This window comes from Hemitrygon akajei, chromosome 3 (assembly GCF_048418815.1).
Source record: "Hemitrygon akajei chromosome 3, sHemAka1.3, whole genome shotgun sequence".
NCBI classification, from domain to species: Eukaryota; Metazoa; Chordata; class Chondrichthyes; order Myliobatiformes; family Dasyatidae; genus Hemitrygon; species Hemitrygon akajei.
In genome coordinates, this window is record NC_133126.1 from 24,762,665 (window position 1) to 24,782,625 (window position 19,961).

Here is a 19,961-nt window from a genome sequence, read left to right on the forward strand (position 1 = left end):
TGTCTGATGGTAGCGAGTCAAAGAGAATGCTGGATGGATGGGTGGGATCCTTAATAATCCTAAGGGCCCTGTGTATGTAGCGCTCCTGATAAATGTCCCCGATGGATGGTAGGGAGACCCCTGTGATCCTCTCAGCTGTTCTCACAGTCCTTTGTAGGGACTTTTGGTCCAATGCCCAACTGCTCCCACACCAGATGGAGAAGCAATCTGTCAGTATGCTCTCAGCAGTGCTCCTATAAAACGCAGGAAGGAGGTGGGGGTGTCTTGCTTCTTAGGAAGTGGAGGTGCTGCTCTGCCTTCTTGCTCATGGAGGTGATATTAAGGGACCAGATGAAGACATCCATAATGTGATTATCAAAACATGTATATGTTACCTTATACTACCCTGAGATTCATTTTCTTGTGGGTATTCAAAGGAGACTTTTCTTTTCTGCCTCCCTGATTCACTCTTTCCTCTCCAGCAACATCAACTCCCTCCTCTCTGGGTGCCTTCCGAAACAACCGCAGGGGATGTGACACCTGCCATTTTGTCTCTCCCCCCCCCCGCCCCCCCCATCAGGTGACGCAGCGATTCACGTGCACGGCACCACACGACGTGCCCTTATCCTGTCAGCACAATACCCTACAACATCCACTCAAATTACCTACATCAACGTAAAGCGCAGGAGCAGAACGCTCAGTTGTGCGGTGGTTGGTGTAACGCTGTTACAGCGCCAGCGACCCGGGTTCAATTCCCCCGGCTGTCCATAAGGAGTTCGTACCTTCTCCCCATGAATGTGTGGGCATCCTCGGAGTGCTGCAGTTTGCTCCCAAATTCCAGCCCCGCTTGACAAGGTAGAAAAGTAGCCTTTGCATTGATGCTGCCTTTACTATATGTTGGAGAAAGCAGTATTCAGTTTAAAAACTTAATTTATGGAATTTCTCACAAATCATCAGGCGACATTTCAAGGAATAACATTCTATGGTATGCGGTGTCAGTGAAGATATTGATCAAATCTGGTAGTGCCTTCAATACTCACAAACACAAGAGATTCAGCAGATGCTGGAAGTCTTGACCAACGCACTCAAGATGCTGGAGGATCTAGGTAAGTCGGGCAGTATATATGGGGAAGGGTCCCGATGAAGGGTCTCAGCCCAAAGCATAGATTGTTTATCACCTCCATGCTGCCCAACTTACCCAGATCCTCCAGCATGTTGTTTGTTGCTCAACTCAATTACTTTTGAGGAGGAATTTCTTCAGCCAGAGGTTGGTGAATCTGTGGAATTCATTGTCACAGACAACTGTGGGGGCAAGTCACTGGGTATTTTTAAAAGCAGAAGTTGATAGGTAAGGGTATCAAAGCTTACAGGGAGAAGGCAAGAAAATGGGGTTGAGAAGAATAAGAAATCAGTCATGATGGAATGGCACAGCAGATTTGATGGACCAAATGGCCTAATTCTGTTCCTATGTCTTATAACTGTACACTTAATCCTGATGAAGGGTTTCAACCTGAAATATTGATATTTCATCTCTCCCCCTCCCTCCCCACATCTCCACAGATACAGCTCGACTTACTGATTTCCTCCAGCAGATTGTTTGTTGCTCCAGATTCTAACACCTGCAGACTTCTGTGTCTCCAGCACTGGTGTTGTCAGGTCCCCGCTTATCTCCTTCCTGCTTCTGTCTCACCTTCAACACAAGAGGCTCTACCGATGCTGGCGATCCAGAACAACACACACAGGATGCTGGAGGAACTCTGCAGGTCAGGCAGCATCCGTGGAGAGGAACGAACAGTCGACATTTTGGGCCGAGACCTATCATTAGGATGGGATAGAATGGGAAAGACGACAGAATGTCTCCCCTTCATTCTCTCCCCCCCACAACCAGCTCTGTTTCTCGACTACTGTACCTATCACCCACCTGGCTTTGCCTCCCTACTCGATTTCTCCCACTCCCCCAGGTGGCACAAGTCAGGCCAAGGGTTTATTGGCACGTGCACAAGGCCAGAGTGATACAGATACTTGACAGTCTTCTCAGTCACATGGGTTCAGACATCACACAGAAAACAAATTAAACATAAATACTTGAAGTCCGCCTAGCCCCCTTTGCCTCTTCTGGACAGACTGGACAGTCTGTTGCAGACAAACTAAAATATTCGAAGGCGCCCTTGATCAGCATTGTCAAGAAAAAGTCAAAAAGTCAAGGTTATTAACAGACCCATAATTGCAACTACGTAACTACTGAATGATCCTCTAGTACAAGATAGACATCTTGGCTTCACAATCTATCTCATCGTGACCTTGCACCTTATTGTCTGCCTGCAGTGCACTTTCTGTTCCTCTGTAGATGTAACACTGTAATACTTCATGTGGTAAACTACATATACCTGTCTGGACACGCCCCTCTGCTGACTGCTCCTGTGGCTCCTCCCACAGACCCCGGTATAAAGGCGGTTGGAGGCACTGCTCCTCCCTCAGTCTCCAGGATGTCGTGTGGTGGTCTCTTGCTGCTAATAAAAGCCTGTCGTTCGCCTCCCATCTCCGAGAGTTATTGATGGTGCATCACTTCGTAAGCACCTACACTTTCTGAGGAGATTGAGACCTGCAGGGCTCCCCCCTCTGTTCGAACTGGAGCACCATTGAAGGTGATCTGTCTGGCTGTATCATTGTGGGGTATGAAAGCGGTAAGGCATTGCACCACAAGACCCTACAGAGGATCACCAGCATCTCACTCCTCCCTTTTTGTGACACTTACCGGGGCTGTTGTAAACAAAGGACTCGAAGCGTTGTTATAAATCCCTACCACTCATCCGACAACGTCAGGAAGGAGGTACAGAAGCATCAGGCCTAGGACTGGCAGACTGGGTAACAGCTTCTTCCCTCAGGCTGTGAGACTAATGAATACCCTGCCACCACTGAGGTCTCAAACTAGGACAGGGAGCTGTTTACTGTTAACTGTGCTGGGCACTACATGCACTTCGTATTATATTTTATTAACTTTTTTGTGGTAATATTTTGTTTTATATGCTGTGTGATATACATTTTGTGCATACGATGTGGTCCGGAGGTACGTTGTTTCGTTTGGCCATACGCTCCCCCCAGGTGGCCATGTCAGATTTCACAGGGGCCACAAGTAAAATATACAAGAATCTTTGGGCCACAGGAGTTTCTGAATGAGCCATGATAAGTTTACTGTTTTAATGAAATATTAATAAAAAAGAAATGAATTTATGTACTGTACATAATTTAATTGGAACCCTGAATGAATGGGAAAATATGCTAGGTGATGCAACTGTGTGTGCAGCCCCTTGAGCCCCATTCCTCGTCCACCCCCAAATCACAAACTGCAGATTGGACTGGGCTGTCTGCAGCAAGGCCAATCAGCCACCATGCAGCAGGAGGCTGGTTCCACGTGCCTTCCACTGACCTGTGCATGTCATAATACTTATAAAACGTGACACAAAGGCTGCAGCTACTGCAGCGGGGGTCATCTGCCAGAAACGAGAACGCATGAAGTCTACCATTACATCACTATCTACCACTACAACATCCATTACATCCCTGATACTCATATTTGGGAAGGAAGTTCGATTTGCTTTTCTTGATAGCATTGTAGCATTTCTCGGTGGTAAGCAGCTTGGACAGTCTTTACTTTTCCTTTAGCTTTTCTTTTTTTTAAAAAAATCTTTCTTTAGATAGGGTCACAAATAAAGTTTTTGGCACATTGGTCATAAATCAAAGTACGGAGTTGGGATGTTACGCTGAAGTTGTGTAAAACTTGGTGGGGAAGTGTTGGAGTGTTGTGTGCAGTTTTGGTCACCTGCCTACAGGAAAGATGTAAATAAGGTTGAAAGAACACAGAAAATTTACAAGGATGTTGCTGGGTCTGGAGGACCCAAGTTACAAGGAAAGATTGAATAGGTTAGGACTTTATTCCTTGGAACATAGAAGATCGAGAGGAGATTTAATGGAGGTATACAAAGAGGGGTATAAATTGGTTTATTAAGGTTGTCATAGCTGGGGGTGGTAGTGGGGATAAGCTCCCACTACCTATTAAATGCTCCCAATATCTTAAATAGCTTAAATATCTTAAGTAGCCTGTGACAACCAAGTCCAGCTCCTTCACGTGTGGCTTAGCTACCAAGTCCAGCAGAACCATTTCTACTGACAGAAAGAGGAACAAATGTAGGTTACTGGTGCCTTAAAACCAGTTGCTTCGGGCAGATGAGGCTCGTCAGCCACGGTTGGTAGCTCACTTAAAGAGAAGCGAAACTCTGATCTCAAACCTCCGCTGCCTCAGAGCTGTACCCTCTCATAGGAAAGGTTTCAGGAGTAAACTCAGAGGGAAAAATCCAAAGCTAGAGTCCCTAAGACAGTCCAATGCTGACTGGCAACTCTTGCAACACAGCTGGTGCCAAACTCTATCAGTCTCTGTCATTCCTTTGGGTATATCAGATGCATGGAGAGGGAGAGCTTGCTATGTGGGTAACAGCTTGCTCTCCATATTGCACGGCCCTGACTTGCGTATCTAAACAGCTAGGATGCATCATCCTGACCAACGGCGGCCTCAGAAGATAGGACGAATGCAAGCAGGCTTTTTCCACTGAAGCTGGGTGAGATTACAACTGGAGGTCAACTAGAGCAAAAGGTGAACATGAGGGGAAACTTCTTCACTCAGAGGGTCACAAGAGTTGCCAGCGCAAGTGGTGCATATACAAGCTTGATTTCAACATTTAAGTTTGGATGGGAGGGGTACACAGGGCAATGGTCCCAGTGCTGGTCAATGGGAGTAAGCAGTTTCAATGGTTCAGCATCACTGGATGGGCCAAAGGGCCTATTTCTGAGCTGTATTTTTCTATGACTCTATGTTGCTGCTAAGTCTGACATACTTTAGCTCTCAGATATTTGAGAAACTGAATTTATTAAACAGTTACACGACAAAATAGCTGCAATCTCAGATCATGCAAAGGGGCTATATCCCTTTTCCATAGAAAGCTCAAACCTGTTTATGCAATTTCCTTCTCTGGCCACTCTTAAAATAGAATTGCAAGATGATGATCCAATTGTATATCTGATCATTGATGGGGAGTTTCGGTTCGAGACCTGCTGGAGATGACTGGGCGGTGGATCCATTTGGAGTGAACGTGAGTGATGTTGACACCACATTGCCAGAATGTCTCACTGAGCTGCAGAGTGATACAATGGCTCAAGCAAAATTTCTGGATAACTAGTGATATTCAAAATAAGTTTCCACAGCTCAGAGAAAGCAAAGCTGTTTTTAAATTGGATTCCCCACCTCTTACCCAGTTGAATGTGGTTTCAGTGAAGCTTTTCTCTTGCTATCAAAAGCTCATAACCATCTTGATGGTGTGAAAAGGGGTGATCTTCGATTATCTTTAACTAAGTTGCAACCAGATATTCCGAAACACGCAAATTTGCATCAGTCACAAAGATCTCACTAAGTACTCAAACTAACAATATTATGCGCTTTTCATAGCTGGTTGGAAGAATATCATATATTACAAATAAAGTATCCTATTCAGAGCTTTGAAGTGGTTTTATTTTTCATATTCAGCTCTAACATTATACTTAACAAATAATACCAATACCAACATAAATATTGGCTGTATATTAGAAAATTAGTACAGTTGACAAAAAAAACCTTAGTAACTAACGGAGACAGAGGCAAATGAAAGTCACAAGTGGGCTGCAAGCAATAAAAGGTTGAGAACCACTGCTATACAGTCAGATGACAATAGTCTTGAACTTGATAGTCTGCATTCTTTTATAGTTTTCTATTTAACCTATTCAATGCACTAATGCGTTGAAATGATCTGTACAGACAGTGTGGCAGTATTAGTTTGTTATGGCCACGTGTACCAAGCTACACAGAAAAATGTCCGTGTGCTCTCCGGGTACCAGTGAGCACAGCTACACAGAACACGGTCACAGGAAAGCAGCGTTCACCACCCAGACCATGCTCGCTTCTCTCTGCTATCATCAGGACTCACACCACCAGGTTCGGGAGCAGTTGTTACCCCTTGTTACAAGGATTGCCCGTTAGGAACAATGATCGTCAGGCACAGAGAGAATCTGCATTTACTGACAAGTACCTTCACTGGCTCAGCTCACAAGCACGTGAATTCACACAAATGAACACCTGTGGGTGCACCTACCACGTTTCCCCGAACCTTCATGAACAGTCAAAGAATAGAAACGGTAATACCTTGGAAAGGTGGCCAGGTGTTCCTCGTGCTCCCATGGGGTACTCCATGATGGTTAGACTCCAGGGTGTTTACACTCTCTTGCTGTTAAACTTGTTCCTCACCAGTTCAAATGCTGTACCTCAATCTCATTTGCTCAAATAAACCTTCTGGTTAGCTCCGGTCCAGAACTACCACCAGCATTGTTCCATAACCTTTGCCTTTACCCTCAGCCTCTTGCCTTTAAATCCTTGCAACCCCGACTGCTTCAAACCAGTCTAACCAGGTAACCCAGACACTGAGTCTAATGAGATTTCAGATGGCTCCTCCTACAAACCTGCCACTTTACATAATAAATAGCTAATTGTCAGACAATGGTATCAAGATTTAGCAGGTTATTAGCTGAAACTCCTTGTGCACATTCAATTACTCTGATTAAATTATCCCTGGTGCAAGAAACCAATTGAAAGATCACAAAATGGCAGCTGTAAGGACAGTCTCACAAAATGTCCACCTCCAACCCTGTTCACTGACTGCTGTTCTTTCTGACCAATACCCTCAACCACCAGGGTCTTGAACAAGTGGGGATAACTTCACTCAACCTCACTCCCCCCGTCACTGAACTGTTCCCACAACCTATGGACTCACTTTCAAGAACTCTCCATCTCATGTTCTCAATATTTATTGCTTATTTATTTATTATTATTCTTTTGTATTTGTACAGTATGTTGTCTTCAGCACATTGATTGTCCTGTTGGGTGCAGCTTTTTATTGATTCTATTATGTTTCTAGGATTTACCGAGTATGCCCACAAGAAAACAAATCACAGGTTGTACATGGTACTTTGATAATAATTTTACTTTGTCCTTTGTCATACAGAAAGTAGGAAAAAGAAAACAATGTAGAATGCAGACTGTAATGTTGAGTTACTGTTGGTGCAGTACAGACAGACAAATAAAGGGGATCCCACACACTGGTCCATCTCACAAATGTAGCTTTGAATTTTCCAGTCGCTTGACATGTTTATGTCTCCAGACCCTCCCAGTCTGACCTCATGGAATGCTCAACCTCTTAGTTTGGTCTATGGCCTCTGATTGTAGACTCTCCAGTTGAAGGAAGCGGGTCTGAAGGGTCTGGGCCTAACTATCCATTTCCCTCCATAGATGCTGCCTTGCCTAATGAGTTCCTTCACCAGTCTGTGTGCTTTATCTGGAGCAAAAACAGAACAAGATGCTGGAAGAACATCTGTGGAGGGGAATGGGCAGGTGCCGTTTTGGGTCGACACCCTTCATCCAGACTGCAAGTCTGAGAGGGGATAATCAGTATAATGAGGTGGGGAAGGGTTGGGCCCCAGCAAGGGATAGGTGGATCAGGTGAGGGAGGCAGGCAGAGGAGCAAAGGGTACAAATAGTGACAGAGGCTCGGAGGTGACTGGATCTAACAGGAAAGGATGGCGGAGCATGGAACCAAACAAGGAACGTGGAGAGGGTAGGTGGGAACAGTGAGGGCAGGGGAAGCAGAGGGAAAAGGGTGCGAGTGAAGGAAAGAGAGAGTTGGTGGGAGGAAGAGAGAGAAACGGGGGTGATGGGGGGCTGGGGTGGGTGAAAGAGGAGATGGGTAGGTCACGAGGAGAGAGAGGGGGGAAATGGGATAGTGGGGGGGGGGGGGAGAGATCAGGTTACCTGAAATCGGAGAATTCTGTGTCTTTGCCACTGGTTCGTAGTCTACCCAGGCAGTAGGTAAGGCGCTGTTCCTCTTAAATGGAAACCGGAAGCAGGCTCCAACGAGTGGACTGTACACAGCGAACATCAGCCAGTGAGCCAGGTGCTGAAACATTCCCCTGCTCTCCTACAGGACAAACTAGGCCCACCTTTACAGACTCGTTCTTAAGATAGCTGCTTCTACAGCACAGGGAACTCTCGACGTGCCTTGGAACATCAGCCTAAAGGTTTGTTTTAATACTCAAATCTGGATCTTAGGAACCACAGTCTTCAGACACGGAGGTTTCAACCACTCGCCAAGTGAAGACGTTATTATCACAGATGGGATTTAGAGGGCACTGTCTGATGTGTAAATACGGATTCACTGAGAGCGCTCGAAAGGAAATTAAAGTTAACAGAAATGCTAAAAGAAAATGCAGAAAGGAATCGAAAGTGAAACTGAAACTTCATTCGAGCTGAAGCAGACCAGATGGCCTCTGGAGACACAAGGAACTTGAGGGTGACATGGTAAAGTGGTGGTTAGCATAACGCTTTACAGGGCTTCCTGTAAGATCAGGGCTCTGTCTGGAAGGAGCTTGTACCTTCTCCCTGTGACACATGGGTTTCCTACGGGTGCCCGATTCCTTCCACATTCCAGAGACGTACGGTCAGTGAGCTGTGGGGGTGTTAAGCTGGTGCCAGAAACGTGGGGGGGCACTTGCAGGCTGCCCCCAGCACATCCTGGGACTGTGTCGGTCGTTGACACAAATGACGCATTTCACTTCAGCCAGAGGGTGGTGAATCTGTGCAAGTCATTGCCATGGTTGGCTGTGGAGGTCAAGGCATTAAAGTGGAGGTTGGTCAATCAGGTTGCCAAAAGTTTACAGGGAGAAAGCAAGAGAATGAGGTTGAGAAGGGTAATAAATCAGCCATGATTTAATGGTGGTGCAGACTCAGTGGGCTGAAAGGCCCGAACCTGCTTCTATCTGTGTTGCTCCTTTTCACTAACTCGACACTCAACCCAGCAGGGATGGAAAGTGTGCAAGGAGCCGACCAGATTCGAACTCGGGACAATTTGCCTCGAGGTCCAGTGCTGATGCCACCACGCCATCGGCCAGCTTTCTGCTGTCATGATATGTTACGATCTTACGGAAGGGCAGTGATGAGATGGAAGTCTGAGGCAATAGGTGGACAGAGGAGGGGTATAAGGTGACAGGCAGGTTACACCAGGTAGGGGAGGTAAGCAGAGTGCAGCTGAGAGACAGAGGCAGGTGTAAGATGGATGAAGGCAGACAAAGTGAGAGAGAAAACACATATACTGTATATATTACAGACAGACAGACATACTTTATTGATCCTGAGGGAAATTGAAATGCAGATGGGGCAAGGTAAGGGGAGTGTGAAGGTTGGAAGCTATGAGCAGAAACACAAGGGCCGACAGTGCTGGACCCTGATAATTAAAGGCCGTGAGGATGGGAACCAGTGGGGGCAGATGGAACCAGACCAGATGGTGGTGGAGGGGAAGAAGCCTGAACTGTGTGTGTGGTGGCAGGTTTATAGATATGTGATATGGGGGGAGGGGGGCTGCAGGTTCCTCCCACATTCCAAAGACGTATGGGTTAGTAGGTTAGTTGGTCATATGAGTGAAATTATGATCATTGGGCTGGAAGTGCCCATAATCATGCCGTAACTCTAAATAAAAAATAATAATAAAAAAGGCACTGTTGTTGTCTTGAATGTATGAAGTACAGAGGATGAATGTATGTAACTGATATACACTGGCAGAGCACAGTGGAAACAGAGTCACTGGCAGTCTGAAGCATTGAGATAAGCACTTGCTTTGAAGACGATGGCCCTAGTGCAGGAGAGTGGGATTAATACACATCGTGCCCACTGGTCGACATGAACACTGTGAGCCAAATGGTTGTGGTTTCAGCTGTCATACACCTCTCCCCCAGTGGTTCCTTTTCTGACTGCCTTTACTTATCAGAGCCCAGCATTGGGAATTCAACTGAGAGTCCAAGATGCCCATCTGCACTAATCCTATGACCCTGCATTTGGGCCATATCACACTGAACATTTCCTATCCATGTTCCTGTTTGAATGTTTCTTAAAGGTTGCAGTTACACCCACTTCTGCCCCTTCCATTGACGTTTCGTACCCGTATGCCTTCCTGAGTCATTGCCTGTTGTAGATGTTCCTTGAAGATGGGAAGAGCTGTAGCTGTGATGGATCTGCCTGAGTCCACCATTCTTTTGTATTTGTTCAGTATGTTGTCTGCAAATTCTCTGCAGCCTCGTGCATCCCTGTGCCTGTAAGCCATCCAGTTGCAATTCCAGTTCTGTAAGACAGTCTGTAAGGAGCTGCAGCTGGATGCACCTCTTTCAGATGTAGTTATCAGGGTGACTGGAGGTTTCCCAGAATTCCCACACCTGACACAAAGAACACACCATTGACCCTGGGCCCATTCTCACTGCACCAATTAGTCACTAAAAGGCAAAGAAAGGAAGAAAGTAACTTACCAGAAACTTAACTTAGTCTCTACCCCTTCTTGCCAAAGCCTCAAAACGTTCCACTCTAACACTGTCCACTCCAACAATGGTTGCTCAGCTTAAACCTTATTGGAAACATCCTCTCCATGTCCACTCTATCTAGACCTTTCAATACTTGGTAGGTTTCAGTGAGATTCCCATTTATGTTTCATGAAGTTCTTTGGTTGTGAGAGGAGGACACTCAGCCCAATATGTGCCTGTGCATCTCTCTGTAAAAAGTCTCCAGTTGGTTCCTCTCTTCCACCTGTTCCTTATCACCCTCAGCCTTTCCTTTTCCACAGTGTAGCCAGTTCCCATTCGGAGGTTCCAACACAATCAGCTCCTGCTGCACTTTTAGCCTGATATTGCAGACTATATTAACCTGGCGTGTATAGAAAATCTCCTCCTCCTCCTCTCCCTCTCTGATTCTTCCTCCGCTTCTGTCAATGGAAAAAATTCCCCTCCAAGCAGCCTTGTTAACATGACTCCTAATTTTGTGCCTTTCTATTAGAAGAAATTCTTCTTAATTCTTCCCTTAATATGATAAGATTGACTTTTGACCTCACTGCACTTTCCCTGTAAGTATAACACACCATTCTGCACATTGTTTCTGTTTTATCTTGATTGTGCTATCTCAATGCGCTGTTGTAATGAACCGGTCTGCATGAATGGTAATGTTTCTGTATCTCAGAACTTGTGACAATAATAAACTAATTTACTCTAACAGACCCAGTTCCTCCACAATGCCCATCAATGGAAGGTGGAGGACAGCTTTCAAAGGGACATTTGTAAGACAAGACCTCCGGCAGTGTGATATGACTGATGAGATAATTTCAAAACCATTCTCTCTAATTATTTTAATTTCCCATCTCTCATAGATAAAATCAGGAGGAAGCCAGATGACTCCTAAAACTATCTTCACCACAGTAACCTCCAGACTAATTTGCCATATCATCCACTTTCCACTCTAATCCCACATTCCCTGGTAAGTAAATTGAGCCCATCACCCCTACTGGGGCATAGGCAGCTGGCAGCAGTTCACCAGAGTCCTCTGCCCTGGGCCAGTCTTCCAAGTTATCCCCAGGTGTAGTCCATCTTCTTGGTGTCGGTCTTTGGAGCTTCTGTTGGTGTTTCTGTAGCACCAGGTTTTCACAGGATGGGGTTATTAGCCTCCTCATTTTGCTGCTGGGCTTGAGACTGTCCATGGTGGTTCTACATTCCTTACTATCCAACTATGTATTGAACACAATCAGTAATAGAACATTCACAGAGAATTTGGTAAGGTTAAAAGTTCAAAGTAAACTTATTATCCAGGTACATATATATCACCGTCTGCAACCCTGAGATTAATTTTCTTGCGGGCATACTCAATAAATCCAAGAACCATAGTACAATCAATGGAAGGCCACACTCTACAGCGTGGACAAACAATCAGTGAGCAAAAGACAACAAACTGTGCAAATACAAAAGAAAAAAACGAATATCGAGAACATGAGATAAACAGTCTTTGAAAGTGAGTCCACAGGTTGTGGGAACAGTTCAGTGATGGGGCAAGTGAAGCTGAATGAAGCCTTTTAAATGAAGTGTTTTCTTCTCATCTCAATTCTAAATGACACTCCCCTTATCATTGTACTGTGACCCCCCCCAGTCCCAGTAAGCCGAGTCAGATGAAGAAGTTTTGTCTCTGCTCAGTCCTCCTGAAGTCTGCTCCATTCAAGTGAGGTCATCTGCAACAAGTCATAAACCCAAGAGGTTCTACAGATGCTGGAAATCCAGAGCAACACACACAAAATGCTGGAGGAACTCAGCAGGTCAGGCAGCATCTATGGAAGGCAATAAACAGTCAACGTTTCAGGCTGAGACCCTTCGTTAGGACTGAAAAGGAAGGGAACTGAAGTCAGAATAAGAAGGGAAGGGAAAGGAAGAAGGGGAAGAGTGATAAGTGAGACCAGGTGAGCGGGTTGGGGGGGGGGGGGGTTGTAGTAAGAAGCCAGGAGGTTATAGGTGGAAAAGGTAAAGAGCTGAAGAAAAAGGAATCTGATTGAAGACAGTGGACCATGGGAGAAAAGGAAGGTGGAGGGGCATCAAAGGGGGGGGGGGGGAATGGTTACAGACAGATGAGGAGAAAGGGGTAAGAGGGGAGCCAGAATGGCGAATGGAAAAAGAGAGAACGGGAGGGGCAAAAATAATCAGAATTTTAAAAACCTGGTATAAGAAAATAAACTAGTCTCAATAACCATTTAAAAATATCCAGTTCAGTGATAGGGAAGGTTAGTCTTTTTAAACATGTATTAATTTATGAGATGTGGGCATCGCCAACTAAGCTAGCATTCCTAGCCTTTGAGCTGCTCTGGTAGCCACGGTGTTTATGTAGCTAGACCAGTTCAGCTTCCTGTCAATGGTAATAATGCCCCCCCCCCCCCCAGATGTTGATAGTAGGGGATTTTAGACTATGAAGAGAGATTGAGTTCCTGGGACTGTACTCTCTGGAGTTCAGAAGAATGAGAGGAGATCTTATAGAAACATATAAAATTATGAAAGGGATAGATAAGATAGAGGCAGGAAAGTTGTTTCCACTGGTAGGTGAGACTAGAACTAGGGGATATAGCCTCAAGATTCAGGGGAGAAGATTTAGGATGGAGATGAGAAGGAACTGCTTTTCCCAGAGAGTGGTGAATCAGTTAGGCTACCTCAGTAAATATATTTAAGACGAGGTTGGATTGATTTTTGCACAGTAGGCAATTAAAGGTTAATGGGAAAAGGCAGGTAGGTAGAGGTGAGTCCGTGGCATAATCTTATTGAAACTTATTGAACGGCGGAGCAGGCTTGACAGCCCAGATGGCCTACTCCTGCTCCTATTTCTTATGTTCTTTTGATTCAGTGATGGTGATGCCACTGAATGTCAAGGGACAATGATTAGAGCCTCTTTTTTTGGAGATGGTCATTGCCTGGCACTTGCATGGCTCGAATGTTACTTGCCACTTGTCAGCCCAAGCCTGGATATTGTCCAGGTCCTGCTGCATTTGGCTATGAACTGCTTCACTATCCGAGGAGTCATGAATGGTGCAGAACATTGTGCAGCCATCTGTGAACATCCCCACATCTGACCTTATGACAGAAGGAAGGTCATTGATGAAGCAGCTGAAGATGGGAAGTCCTGGAGTGATGTCTTGAGGATGACATGACTGACTTCCAACCACACAACCATCTTCCTTTGTGTCAGGTATGATTCCAACCAGCGGAAGGTTTTCTCCCAATCCCCATTGACTCCATTTTAGCTAGGGCACCTTGATGCCATACTCGGTCAAATGCTACCTTGATGTCGAGGGCTATCATTCTCATCTCACCTCTGGTATTTGGACCAAGGAGGTGATGAGGTCAGGAGCTGAGTGGCCTTGATGGAACCTAAACTAGGCATCCATAAGCGGGTTAATGCTGAGTAGGTGCTGCATGATAGCACTGTTGATGACCCTTTCCATTACTTAGCTGATGATTGAGAGTAGGTTGATAGACCGGTAACTGGCTGGGTCAGAATTGTCCTTTCTCTTGTGTACAGGACATATCTGGGTAATTTTCCACATTGCCGGGTAGATGCCAGTGTTGTAGCTGTACTGGAACAGCTGGGCTAGTGGTGCAGCAAGTTCTGGAGCACAAATCTTCAGGACTACTGCTGGGATTTTGTCTGGGCCCATAGCCTTCACAGTATCCAGAGTTTTCAGCTGTTTCTCGATATCACGTGGAGTGAATCAGATTGGCTGCATTCTGCCATTTGGGACGCTGGGGACTTCTGGAGGAGGCTGAGCTGGATCATCTACTCGACACTTCTGACCGAAGGTTGTTGCAAATGCCTCAGCCTCATCTTCTGCACAGGCATGCTGAACTCCTCTATCATTGAGGATGGACGTACTTGTGGAGCCTCCCCCTCCAGTGAGTTGTCTGATTGTCCACCGCCATTCACGGCCAGATGTGGCAGGACTACAGAGCTTGGATCTGATCCGTTAGTTGTGGGATCACTTAGCTCTGTCCATTACTTGCTGCTTCTGGTGTTTGGCATGCAAGTAGCCCTGTATTGTGACTTCACCAGGGTGACCCCTCATATTGAGGAATGCCTGGTGTTGTTCTCGGCATGCCATCCTGCACTCCTCACTGAACCAGGGTTGATCCTCTGGCCGGGTGGTAATGTTAGAGTGGGGGATATGCTGGGCCGTGAGGTTACAGATTGTAGTTGAGTACAATCCGGCTGTGGATGGTGGCCTACAGCTCCTCATAGATGCCCAGTCTTGGGCTGCTAGGTCTGTTTGAAGTCTATCCCATTTAGCACAGTGGTGGTGCCACACAATGCAATGGAGGGTTTCTTCAATATGGAGATGGGATTTAGTCTCCACAAATACTGTACAGTGGTCACATCTACCAATGCTTCCACAGCAAGCGGGTTTGTGAGAATGAGGTCAAGTGTGTTTTTCCCTTTTGTTGGTTCCCTCACCACCTGCTGTAGTCCCAGTCTAGTAGCTCTGTCCAGTAGAACCCGACCAGCTCGGTCTGTGGTGGTACTACCGAGCCACTCTTGGTGATGGACATTGAAGCCCCCACCCAGAGTACATTCTGTGCCCCTGCCACCCTCAGTGCCTCCTCCAAGTGCTGCTCAACATGGAGAAGTACTGATTCATCAGCTGAGGGAGGACGGGACATGGTAATCAGCAGGAGGTTTCCATTCCCATGTTTAACCTGGTGCCATGAGACCACGGGGTCCAGAGTCAGTGCTGAGAGTTGCCAAGGCAACTCCCTCTCTACTGTGCCACCACTGTCTTCTTCAGCCTCCATTGGACTCATGGATTTGCAGACATTGTGCAGGCTCAGCCATTGGGCCTTCTCTTCTGATTAACCCTTGAGCTCTGATCTGATCCTCTCATTGACATTCAAGGTTCAATCTCTTTCCAAACCTCCTCCATTTCCCCAAATGTGTCCACTTTCCATCCCAGTCCCTCCAGTCCACCATCTCCTATTTTTGCTCCCTCTCACAGGTCCATCCACTCACTGCACGCTCATTTCACCCACAAGCCCTCCTCTAATGCTCCCATTCCCCCCCCCCCCCCCCCCACCATCTGGTTCTGGCTCCATCTGCCTTACACCTCTCCCCAAATGGTTCCCATTCTCACTTCCTTTACTCAGCAGAGTCTAGCACCCTTTGTGTTCCTGCATATCTCCCAGCCACCCTGCTTCATCTGCCTTCACCTATCATCCACTTGCAATGTCTCAGAGGATCAGAGGTAACTTGATAGAGATGTACAAGATGATAAGAGAGTGCAGTCAAATAATTTTTCCCATACCATCAATGGTTAATACGAGGGGTGTATAATTTTAAGATGATTAGAGGAAAGTAAAATGCGAATGTCAGAGGTAAGTTTTTTACACAGATAGTGGAATGCACTGGCAGGAGTGGTGGTAGAGTGGTTGTCTGGTACATTAAAGATATTTAAGAGACTCTTAGGTGGGCATATGTATGAAAGAAAAATGGAGGGCTACGTACGAGGGAATGGTTCAATTGATCTTAGAGTACGCTAAAAGATCTGCACAACATCGTGGGCCGAAGGATCTTTACTGTTCTATGCTTGTTGTTATATGCTTCTCTCTCCCAACTCCAGCACCCTTCCCTACCTGACTCCATCTGACAATTGTCCTTGGCCTACTTGTATTCTGAGCGGTGTCCTCTGGTCCTAGACTCTCCCACTATTGGAAACATCCTCTCCACGTCCACACTATCTAGGCATTTCAATATTCAGTAGGTCATTCTTCTAAACTCTAGCAAGTATAGGCCCAGAACCATCAAATGCTCCTCATACAATTCCTGGGATCATTCTCGTATACATCCTCCAGACCCTCTCAATTGCCAGCACATTCAAACTTGGGGATGTAGTGGATAGCGAATAAGGCGATCAAAGCTTGCAATGGGATTTGGACCTGCTGGAAAAATCGGCTGAGAAATGGCCAATGGAATCTAATTCAGAGAAGTGTGAATTGTGCACTTTGCGGGGACAAACCAGAGTAGGAATTACACATGAATGGTAGGATACAGACAATTATGGTAGGTCAAAGGGATCTGGGGATATAGATCCATAATTCCTGAATGAGGCATCATAGGTAGATTTTGTCATAAAGAAAACTTTTGGCACATAGGCCTTCATAAATCAAAGTACTGAGTACAGGAGTTGGGATGTTATGTTGAAGTTGTATAAGACTCTAGTGAGGCCAAATTTGGAGCATTGTGTGTAGTTCTGGAAAGATATCATAAGATTGAAAGAGTACAGGGAAAAGTTACAAGGATGTTGCTGGGACTTGAGGTCCTGAGTTATAAGGAAAAGTTAAATAAGTTATGACTTTATTCCCTGGAGCATAGGAGAATGGAGATTTGATAGAGGTGTACAAAATTATGAGGGGTATAGATAGGGTTAATGCAGGCAAGCTTTTTTTCACTGAGATTGGGTAAGACTAGAATTAGGGGACATAGGCTTAGAGTAAAGGTGAAATATTTGAAGGGAATCTGAGGGGGAAATTCTTCTCTCGGGGGGGTTGTGCAAGTTTGGAACGAGCTGCCAGCAGAAGCGGTGGATGTAGGTTCACTTTCAACATTTTAGAGTAATCTAGCTAAGTGCATGAATGGGGTGGGTGTGGAGGGCTATGGTCCAGGTGCAGGCTGGTGGGACTAGGCAAAATAACAGTTCAGCATGGACTAGATAGGCCAAAGGGACTGTATCTGCGCTGTAACACTCTGTCCTTGTGAGCAATTGTCACAATGCCAGGACTTTTGAGATTTTGTTCTGGTTTCTCCTTGATCAAACAACAGCAAAGATGAAAGCACACGAAGGATGTTGTGGGTCTGGCTCGTGAAAGCCTCTCGAAGCCTGGAATAGCAACATGCACACAGCTGCCATTTTCGGTTGGTGTCTATTATGAGTCATTCATCAACAGTCAACAAGCAGATGGCAATTAGTGTCTGTGGGAGAGTGTGTTGGTAAACTAGGTGCAGCTCCCAAAATGACACACAAACCTTGGCAAAAAGATACGCAAGTCCCTGCAAAGTTGTACCATCAGGGGCGTAAACCTTCACACCAATATCAGCCAAGGTTCGGGTCTGGTCAGGTTTGCCATGAAGCGCCGTGCAAGGTGAAGAGCAGGGAACAAGCTGTGGTTATATGGACAAAACTCTTCCCTCCCCGTTTCCACACTAAACAGTTGAATCAGTGACCAGCTCGTCAACACAGGATGTTCTGTAGATGCTAGAAATCCAGAACAACACACACAAAGTGCTGGAGGGACTCAGTAAGTCATTTCCTGTCAGTACCTTGTGTACAGCATCACTCTATGGACACACAATCAATCAATGCATATAAGCTATCTTATGTATTTACATTTATTGTGCTTGTTAAATTACTATTATGTTCTTTATCTTGTGTTTTATTTTATGCTGCATTGGACCTGAAGTAACAACTTTTTATCTTCTTTACACTTACGTACTGAAAATGGTATTAAACAACCTTGAATCTAGAAGTCTGGCAGCATCTACGAAGGGAAATTAACCATCCAGGAGGGAAATGATGAAGGGTCTTGACCTGAAACTTTGAGTTTATTTCCCTCCATAGATGCTACTGACCTGCAGAGTTTCCTCCATCATCTTACGTGTTGCTTTGAATATTCAATACGTGTGTCTATTCCGAAAGTCCTAGTACAAAAACCAGACACTCAAAACATAACTCTTTTGTTAGGGTGGATTCCCTTAGTAGAGAATGCCCGTGTGTGACTTTGTTTAATGTAGGGAGAGTGATGCACAGGCAGCCATCATTAACAGATTGGGGTCAGGGCCCAGTGGGATGGAATGCAAGATGACCGTGGATCCTTCACTGCTGCAACCTTCCTCCACCGTCACTGCCAATGTGATGTGTCATCATCTTCCGCCAGCTCCACCGTTGAGGACTTGTTTGGATCGCTCTTAATCTGGAACTTCGCCCTTGACCTTACCGTCATGGGTGACCCAACCAGGAGCCAAGTTCCAGGCGGCATCGCTCCCAGGTTCTCAGGAACTCACAAGCCTTTCCACCACGACAAGGTGACAATGCTCAGAGAAGGTCCTCAAGAGGAAGCTGCTCTACATGAGAGCAACCTCCACCGTGCCACGGAGAGCAAGTGGTAGCTGCGAAAGGAGAGACTGAACAATCAAAAGACCCAACCGTTAACCGTTTACACTCGCCTACACTACAGCAGAGCATGTGGATCCTGGACCAGCCTCACCAGCAATCTGAGGACCCACCAGAAGACCACCCTTAGGAGAACATCATACTCGACTGGAGTGATTGCACTACCACTTTTGTTACCGTGTTGAAGGATGGTTCTCTGAATATACAACCAATGAGTGAATCAGAATAAGGTTTAATAATTTTGCCACATGCCATGAAATCTGTTTTCCACCAGCAGTATATTCATGTTAGTTTAATTGTCATTCAACCATACATGAATACCCACGAACACTGCCAAACGAAACAGAGTTACTCCGGGGTCAAGGTGCAAAACACAGTACCAAAAGTCATACACAGCACAAGGCACATAGAGAACATATACAAGATCGTAGTAAACATACAGTCAGTCAAACAAATAAAATAGATATAGCCCAAGTCCCTGAGTGACATGTCCTGTAAATTGATGGTGTATGGATGTTGTCAGAAAGAAAAAGTCAGTCTGCAGATGATTGTACACATGCATGCATGCAATGCAGCTTGTCTTCCATTGAGCGAACACTGGAGAGCAGCATCAATGAAAGGCCAGCCCCCAACTCAGCATAGATGCTGTGCCACACCACCAGCATCTCCCCTCCTGGACTGCAGCAACAGGCAACCATGCGGCACGGGGCTGAGTCCCTGCTACAACTGAGCCCACGCAGCTCCCCGCTGTCGGTCTTGCCAATAAACCAGTGAGCCAGACTTGCAGTATTTTACATCACTGATTTCCAACAGGGTCTCGCCATCACAAAGAAAAGCGTCCAAGTCAATTGCATGCTGTTAGACTGCACACTGTTTTCACACACTGATTCCAATGCCTTTCTGTAGCAGGCAGTAGCATTGTCCACATCAAGTCCAGTTCCTCTAGCTCCTCTGCCAAAAAGTGACTCACTGATTGGGTAGACCTGCAGTACTTGAAGTTCTTAATGTCCATTATTGCCTCACAAGGTAAAAGGGACGTTTAAAAAAGACCCAAACACTTTTGGTTGGCTCCGGAGAGGCTGCAATACATAATAATAAAGAATATATAAACTACAATTTATATTCTCTATTGTACTCTTTATTGTATTCAATGGTGAATCAGGGCAGCCACCTATTTGGGACAACTCTTAAAGAACAAAAACTAAATTGCAAAAATGGCCAGGATTCCCCTTGTTTATTTGGAACACTATGCCATTTAATGGGGACAGGAGACTGATGCCAAAGAGCTTATAACTAGCACCAGTCATGTGCACTTCTGTGTTATTAAGACACTACACCATGCTTAGATTGATCATTTTT